Here is a 10,747-nt window from a genome sequence, read left to right as displayed (position 1 = left end):
GTATATAGCAACTATGTATCTATGAGGGGATGCTTGTATATGTGACACCACTCAGATCACAGCAAGCACAGCATATAGCAACTATGTATCTATGAGGGGATGCTTGTATATGTGACACCACTCAGATCACAGCAAGCACAGCATATAGCAACTATGTATCTATGTGGGGATGCTTGTATATGTGACACCACTCAGATCACAGCAAGCACAGCATATAGCAACTATGTATCTATGAGGGGATGCTTGTATATGTGACACCACTCAGATCACAGCTAGCACAGCATATAGCAACTATGTATCTATGAGGGGATGCTTGTATATGTGACACCACTCAGATCACAGCTAGCACAGCCTATAGCAACTATGTATCTATGAGGGGATGCTTGTATATGTGACACCACTCAGATCACAGCAAGCACAGCATATAGCAACTATGTATCTATGAGGAGATGCTTGTCTATGTGACACCACTCAGATCACAGCAAGCTCAGCATATAGCAACTATGTATCTATGAGGGGATGCTTGTATATGTGACACCACTCAGATCACAGCAAGCACAGTATATAGCAACTATGTATCTATGGGGGGATGCTTGTATATGTGACACCACTCAGATCACAGCAAGCACAGTATATAGCAACTATGTATCTATGAGGGGATGCTTGTATATGTGACACCACTCAGATCACAGCAAGCACAGTATATAGCAACTATGTATCTATGAGGGGATGCTTGTATATGTGACACCACTCAGATCACAGCTAGCACAGTATATAGCAACTATGTATCTATGAGGGGATGCTTGTATATGTGACACCACTCAGATCACAGCAAGCACAGTATATAGCAACTATGTATCTATGATGGGATGCTTGTATATGTGACACCACTCAGATCACAGCAAGCACAGCATATAGCAACTATGTATCTATGAGGGGATGCTTGTATATGTGACACCACTCAGATCACAGCAAGCACAGTATATAGCAACTATGTATCTATGAGGGGATGCTTGTATATGTGACACCACTCAGATCACAGCAAGCACAGTATATAGCAACTATGTATCTATGAGGAGATGCTTGTATATGTGACACCACTCAGATCACAGCAAGCACAGCATATAGCAACTATGTATCTATGAGGAGATGCTTGTATATGTGACACCACTCAGATCACAGCAATCATAGTATATAGCAACTATGTATCTATGAGGAGATGCTTGTATATGTGACACCACTCAGATCACAGCTAGCACAGCCTATAGCAACTATGTATCTATGATGGGATGCTTGTATATGTGACACCACTCAGATCACAGCAAGCACAGCATATAGCAACTATGTATCTATGAGGGGATGCTTGTATATGTGACACCACTCAGATCACAGCTAGCACAGCAAATAGCAACTATGTATCTATGAGGGGATGCTTGTCTATGTGACACCACTCAGATCACAGCAAGCTCAGCATATAGCAACTATGTATCTATGAGGGGATGCTTGTATATGTGACACCACTCAGATCACAGCAAGCTCAGCATATAGCAACTATGTATCTATGAGGGGATGCTTGTATATGTGACACCACTCAGATCACAGCAAGTATAGTATATAGCAACTATGTATCTATGAGGGGATGCTTGTATATGTGACACCACTCAGATCACAGCTAGCATAGTATATAGCAACTATGTATCTATGAGGGGATGCTTGTATATGTGACACCACTCAGATCACAGCAAGTATAGTATATAGCAACTATGTATCTATGAGGGGATGCTTGTATATGTGACACCACTCAGATCACAGCAAGCTCAGCATATAGCAACTATGTATCTATGAGGGGATGCTTGTATATGTGACACCACTCAGATCACAGCAAGTATAGTATATAGCAACTATGTATCTATGAGGGGATGCTTGTATATGTGACACCACTCAGATCACAGCTAGCACAGTATATAGCAACTATGTATCTATGAGGGGATGCTTGTATATGTGACACCACTCAGATCACAGCAAGTATAGTATATAGCAACTATGTATCTATGAGGGGATGCTTGTATATGTGACACCACTCAGATCACAGCTAGCATAGTATATAGCAACTATGTATCTATGAGGGGATGCTTGTATATGTGACACCACTCAGATCACAGCAAGCATAGTATATAGCAACTATGTATCTATGATGGGATGCTTGTCTATGTGACACCACTCAGATCACAGCAAGCACAGTATATAGCAACTATGTATCTATGAGGGGATGCTTGTATATGTGACACCACTCAGATCACAGCAAGCACAGTATATAGCAACTATGTATCTATGAGGGGATGCTTGTATATGTGACACCACTCAGATCACAGCAAGCATAGTATATAGCAACTATGTATCTATGGGGGGATGCTTGTATATATGACACCACTCAGATCACAGCAAGCATAGTATATAGCAACTATGTATCTATGATGGGATGCTTGTATATGTGACACCACTCAGATCACAGCAAGCACAGCATATAGCAACTATGTATCTATGAGGGGATGCTCTTATATGTGACACCACTCAGATCACAGCAAGCACAGCATATAGCAACTATGTATCTATGAGGGGATGCTTGTATATGTGACACCACTCAGATCACAGCAAGCACAGTATATAGCAACTATGTATCTATGAGGGGATGCTTGTATATGTGACACCACTCAGATCACAGCAAGCACAGCATATAGCAACTATGTATCTATGAGGGGATGCTTGTATATGTGACACCACTCAGATCACAGCAAGCACAGTATATAGCAACTATGTATCTATGAGGGGATGCTTGTATATGTGACACCACTCAGATCACAGCAAGCATAGTATATAGCAACTATGTATCTATGAGGGGATGCTTGTATATGTGACACCACTCAGATCACAGCTAGCACAGCAAATAGCAACTATGTATCTATGAGGGGATGCGTGTATATGTGACACCACTCAGATCACAGCAAGCACAGCATATAGCAACTATGTATCTATGAGGGGATGCTTGTATATGTGACACCACTCAGATCACAGCAAGCACAGTATATAGCAACTATGTATCTATGAGGGGATGCTTGTATATGTGACACCACTCAGATCACAGCAAGCACAGCATATAGCAACTATGTATCTATGAGGGGATGCTTGTATATGTGACACCTCTCAGATCACAGCAAGCACAGCATATATCAACTATGTATCTATGAGGGGATGCTTGTATATGTGACACCACTCAGATCACAGCAAGCACAGCATATATCAACTATGTATCTATGAGGGGATGCTTGTATATGTGACACCACTCAGATCACAGCAAGCACAGCCTATAGCAACTATGTATCTATGAGGGGATGCTTGTATATGTGACACCACTCAGATCACAGCTAGCACAGCCTATAGCAACTATGTATCTATGAGGGGATGCTTGTATATGTGACACCACTCAGATCACAGCAAGCATAGTATATAGCAACTATGTATCTATGATGGGATGCTTGTATATGTGACACCACTCAGATCACAGCTAGCATAGTATATAGCAACTATGTATCTATGAGGGGATGCTTGTATATGTGACACCACTCAGATCACAGCAAGCACAGCATATAGCAACTATGTATCTATGAGGAGATGCTTGTATATGTGACACCACTCAGATCACAGCTAGCACAGCATATAGCAACTATGTATCTATGAGGGGATGCTTGTATATGTGACACCACTCAGATCACAGCTAGCACAGTATATAGCAACTATGTATCTATGAGGGGATGCTTGTATATGTGACACCACTCAGATCACAGCAAGTATAGTATATAGCAACTATGTATCTATGAGGGGATGCTTGTATATGTGACACCACTCAGATCACAGCTAGCATAGTATATAGCAACTATGTATCTATGAGGGGATGCTTGTATATGTGACACCACTCAGATCACAGCAAGCATAGTATATAGCAACTATGTATCTATGATGGGATGCTTGTCTATGTGACACCACTCAGATCACAGCAAGCACAGTATATAGCAACTATGTATCTATGAGGGGATGCTTGTATATGTGACACCACTCAGATCACAGCAAGCACAGTATATAGCAACTATGTATCTATGAGGGGATGCTTGTATATGTGACACCACTCAGATCACAGCAAGCATAGTATATAGCAACTATGTATCTATGATGGGATGCTTGTCTATGTGACACCACTCAGATCACAGCAAGCACAGTATATAGCAACTATGTATCTATGAGGGGATGCTTGTATATGTGACACCACTCAGATCACAGCAAGCACAGTATATAGCAACTATGTATCTATGAGGGGATGCTTGTATATGTGACACCACTCAGATCACAGCTAGCACAGTATATAGCAACTATGTATCTATGAGGGGATGCTTGTATATGTGACACCACTCAGATCACAGCTAGCACAGTATATAGCAACTATGTATCTATGAGGGGATGCTTGTATATGTGACACCTCTCAGATCACAGCAAGCACAGCCTATAGCAACTATGTATCTATGAGGGGATGCTTGTATATGTGACACCTCTCAGATCACAGCAAGCACAGTATATAGCAACTATGTATCTATGAGGGGATGCTTGTATATGTGACACCACTCAGATCACAGCAAGCACAGCATATAGCAACTATGTATCCATGAGGGGATGCTTGTATATGTGACACCACTCAGATCACAGCAAGCACAGTATATAGCAACTATGTATCTATGAGGGGATGCTTGTATATGTGACACCACTCAGATCACAGCAAGCACAGTATATAGCAACTATGTATCTATGAGGGGATGCTTGTATATGTGACACCACTCAGATCACAGCTAGCACAGTATATAGCAACTATGTATCTATGAGGGGATGCTTGTATATGTGACACCACTCAGATCACAGCAAGCATAGTATATAGCAACTATGTATCTATGAGGGGATGCTTGTCTATGTGACACCACTCAGATCACAGCAAGCACAGTATATAGCAACTATGTATCTATGAGGGGATGCTTGTATATGTGACACCTCTCAGATCACAGCTAGCACAGCATATAGCAACTATGTATCTATGAGGGGATGCTTGTATATGTGACACCACTCAGATCACAGCAATCACAGCATATAGCAACTATGTATCTATGAGGGGATGCTTGTATATGTGACACCTCTCAGATCACAGCAAGCACAGCCTATAGCAACTATGTATCTATGAGGGGATGCTTGTATATGTGACACCTCTCAGATCACAGCAAGCACAGCATATAGCAACTATGTATCTATGAGGGGATGCTTGTATATGTGACACCACTCAGATCACAGCAAGCACAGTATATAGCAACTATGTATCTATGAGGGGATGCTTGTATATGTGACACCACTCAGATCACAGCTAGCACAGTATATAGCAACTATGTATCTATGAGGGGATGCTTGTATATGTGACACCACTCAGATCACAGCAAGCATAGTATATAGCAACTATGTATCTATGAGGGGATGCTTGTCTATGTGACACCACTCAGATCACAGCAAGCACAGTATATAGCAACTATGTATCTATGAGGGGATGCTTGTATATGTGACACCTCTCAGATCACAGCTAGCACAGCATATAGCAACTATGTATCTATGAGGGGATGCTTGTATATGTGACACCACTCAGATCACAGCAAGCACAGCATATAGCAACTATGTATCTATGAGGAGATGCTTGTATATGTGACACCACTCAGATCACAGCAATCACAGCATATAGCAACTATGTATCTATGAGGGGATGCTTGTATATGTGACACCACTCAGATCACAGCAAGCACAGCATATAGCAACTATGTATCTATGAGGAGATGCTTGTATATGTGACACCACTCAGATCACAGCAAGCACAGTATATAGCAACTATGTATCTATGAGGGGATGCTTGTATATGTGACACCACTCAGATCACAGCAAGCACAGTATATAGCAACTATGTATCTATGAGGGGATGCTTGTATATGTGACACCACTCAGATCACAGCTAGCACAGTATATAGCAACTATGTATCTATGAGGGGATGCTTGTATATGTGACACCACTCAGATCACAGCAAGCACAGTATATAGCAACTATGTATCTATGAGGGGATGCTTGTATATGTGACACCACTCAGATCACAGCAAGCACAGCATATAGCAACTATGTATCTATGAGGGGATGCTTGTATATGTGACACCACTCAGATCACAGCAAGCACAGTATATAGCAACTATGTATCTATGAGGGGATGCTTGTATATGTGACACCACTCAGATCACAGCAAGCACAGTATATAGCAACTATGTATCTATGAGGAGATGCTTGTATATGTGACACCACTCAGATCACAGCAAGCACAGCATATAGCAACTATGTATCTATGAGGAGATGCTTGTATATGTGACACCACTCAGATCACAGCAATCATAGTATATAGCAACTATGTATCTATGAGGAGATGCTTGTATATGTGACACCACTCAGATCACAGCTAGCACAGCCTATAGCAACTATGTATCTATGATGGGATGCTTGTATATGTGACACCACTCAGATCACAGCAAGCACAGCATATAGCAACTATGTATCTATGAGGGGATGCTTGTATATGTGACACCACTCAGATCACAGCTAGCACAGCAAATAGCAACTATGTATCTATGAGGGGATGCTTGTCTATGTGACACCACTCAGATCACAGCAAGCTCAGCATATAGCAACTATGTATCTATGAGGGGATGCTTGTATATGTGACACCACTCAGATCACAGCAAGCTCAGCATATAGCAACTATGTATCTATGAGGGGATGCTTGTCTATGTGACACCACTCAGATCACAGCAAGCACAGCATATAGCAACTATGTATCTATGAGGGGATGCTTGTATATGTGACACCACTCAGATCACAGCAAGCACAGCATATAGCAACTATGTATCTATGAGGGGATGCTTGTATATGTGACACCACTCAGATCACAGCTAGCACAGCAAATAGCAACTATGTATCTATGAGGGGATGCTTGTATATGTGACACCACTCAGATCACAGCAAGCACAGCCTATAGCAACTATGTATCTATGAGGGGATGCTTCTATATGTGACACCACTCAGATAACAGCAAGCATAGTATATAGCAACTATGTATCTATGAGGGGATGCTTGTATATGTGACACCACTCAGATCACAGCAAGCACAGCATATAGCAACTATGTATCTATGAGGGGATGCTTGTATATGTGACACCACTCAGATCACAGCAAGCATAGTATATAGCAACTATGTATCTATGAGGGGATGCTTCTATATGTGACACCACTCAGATCACAGCAAGCATAGTATATAGCAACTATGTATCTATGAGGGGATGCTTGTATATGTGACACCACTCAGATCACAGCAAGCATAGTATATAGCAACTATGTATCTATGAGGGGATGCTTGTATATGTGACACCACTCAGATCACAGCTAGCACAGCATATAGCAACTATGTATCTATGAGGGGATGCTTGTATATGTGACACCACTCAGATCACAGCAAGCATAGTATATAGCAACTATGTATCTATGAGGGGATGCTTGTATATGTGACACCACTCAGATCACAGCTAGCTCAGCATATAGCAACTATGTATCTATGAGGGGATGCTTGTATATGTGACACCACTCAGATCACAGCAAGCACAGTATATAGCAACTATGTATCTATGAGGAGATGCTTGTATATGTGACACCACTCAGATCACAGCAAGCACAGTATATAGCAACTATGTATCTATGAGGGGATGCTTGTATATGTGACACCACTCAGATCACAGCAAGCACAGTATATAGCAACTATGTATCTATGAGGAGATGCTTGTATATGTGACACCACTCAGATCACAGCAAGCACAGTATATAGCAACTATGTATCTATGAGGAGATGCTTGTATATGTGACACCACTCAGATCACAGCTAGCTCAGCATATAGCAACTATGTATCTATGAGGGGATGCTTGTATATGTGACACCACTCAGATCACAGCAAGCACAGCATATAGCAACTATGTATCTATGAGGGGATGCTTGTATATGTGACACCACTCAGATCACAGCAAGCACAGTATATAGCAACTATGTATCTATGAGGAGATGCTTGTATATGTGACACCACTCAGATCACAGCTAGCTCAGCATATAGCAACTATGTATCTATGAGGGGATGCTTGTATATGTGACACCACTCAGATCACAGCAAGCACAGTATATAGCAACTATGTATCTATGAGGAGATGCTTGTATATGTGACACCTCTCAGATCACAGCAAGCACAGTATATAGCAACTATGTATCTATGAGGGGATGCTTGTATATGTGACACCACTCAGATCACAGCTAGCTCAGCATATAGCAACTATGTATCTATGAGGGGATGCTTGTATATGTGACACCACTCAGATCACAGCAAGCACAGTATATAGCAACTATGTATCTATGAGGAGATGCTTGTATATGTGACACCTCTCAGATCACAGCAAGCACAGTATATAGCAACTATGTATCTATGAGGGGATGCTTGTATATGTGACACCACTCAGATCACAGCTAGCTCAGCATATAGCAACTATGTATCTATGAGGGGATGCTTGTATATGTGACACCACTCAGATCACAGCAAGCACAGTATATAGCAACTATGTATCTATGAGGAGATGCTTGTATATGTGACACCTCTCAGATCACAGCAAGCACAGTATATAGCAACTATGTATCTATGAGGGGATGCTTGTATATGTGACACCACTCAGATCACAGCTAGCTCAGCATATAGCAACTATGTATCTATGAGGGGATGCTTGTATATGTGACACCTCTCAGATCATAGCTAGCACAGCATATAGCAACTATGTATCTATGAGGAGATGCTTGTATATGTGACACCACTCAGATCACAGCAAGCACAGTATATAGCAACTATGTATCTATGAGGGGATGCTTGTATATGTGACACCACTCAGATCACAGCAAGCATAGTATATAGCAACTATGTATCTATGAGGGGATGCTTGTATATGTGACACCACTCAGATCACAGCAAGCATAGCATATAGCAACTATGTATCTATGAGGGGATGCTTGTATATGTGACACCACTCAGATCACAGCAAGCACAGTATATAGCAACTATGTATCTATGAGGGGATGCTTGTATATGTGACACCACTCAGATCACAGCAAGCATAGTATATAGCAACTATGTATCTATGAGGAGATGCTTGTATATGTGACACCACTCAGATCACAGCAAGCACAGTATATAGCAACTATGTATCTATGAGGGGATGCTTGTATATGTGACACCTCTCAGATCACAGCAAGCACAGCATATAGCAACTATGTATCTATGAGGGGATGCTTGTATATGTGACACCACTCAGATCACAGCTAGCACAGTATATAGCAACTATGTATCTATGAGGGGATGCTTGTATATGTGACACCACTCAGATCACAGCAAGCACAGTATATAGCAACTATGTATCTATGAGGGGATGCTTGTATATGTGACACCACTCAGATCACAGCTAGCACAGCATATAGCAACTATGTATCTATGAGGGGATGCTTGTATATGTGACACCACTCAGATCACAGCAAGCACAGTATATAGCAACTATGTATCTATGAGGAGATGCTTGTATATGTGACACCACTCAGATCACAGCAAGCACAGTATATAGCAACTATGTATCCATGAGGGGATGCTTGTATATGTGACACCACTCAGATCACAGCTAGCTCAGCATATAGCAACTATGTATCTATGAGGGGATGCTTGTATATGTGACACCTCTCAGATCACAGCAAGCACAGCATATAGCAACTATGTATCTATGAGGAGATGCTTGTATATGTGACACCACTCAGATCACAGCAAGCACAGTATATAGCAACTATGTATCTATGAGGGGATGCTTGTATATGTGACACCACTCAGATCACAGCAAGCACAGCATATAGCAACTATGTATCTATGAGGGGATGCTTGTATATGTGACACCACTCAGATCACAGCAAGCACAGCATATATCAACTATGTATCTATGAGGGGATGCTTGTATATGTGACACCACTCAGATAACAGCTAGCATAGTATATAGCAACTATGTATCTATGAGGGGATGCGTGTATATGTAACACCACTCAGATCACAGCAATCATAGTATATAGCAACTATGTATCTATGAGGGGATGCGTGTATATGTGACACCACTCAGATCACAGCTAGCACAGCAAATAGCAACTATGTATCTATGAGGGGATGCTTGTATATATGACACCACTCAGATCACAGCAATCATAGTATATAGCAACTATGTATCTATGAGGAGATGCTTGTATATGTGACACCACTCAGATCACAGCAAGCATAGTATATAGCAACTATGTATCTATGAGGGGATGCTTGTATATGTGACACCACTCAGATCACAGCTAGCACAGCCTATAGCAACTATGTATCTATGAGGGGATGCTTGTATATGTGACACCACTCAGATCACAGCAAGCACAGCCTATAGCAACTATGTATCTATGAGGAGATGCTTGTATATGTGACACCACTCAGATCACAGCAAGCATAGTATATAGCAACTATGTATCTTGGAGGAGATGCTTCT

Source organism: Taudactylus pleione, unplaced genomic scaffold, assembly GCF_031769625.1.
Source record: "Taudactylus pleione unplaced genomic scaffold, aTauple2 ptg000905l, whole genome shotgun sequence".
NCBI classification, from domain to species: Eukaryota; Metazoa; Chordata; class Amphibia; order Anura; family Myobatrachidae; genus Taudactylus; species Taudactylus pleione.
This window is presented reverse-complemented; position numbering follows the sequence as displayed.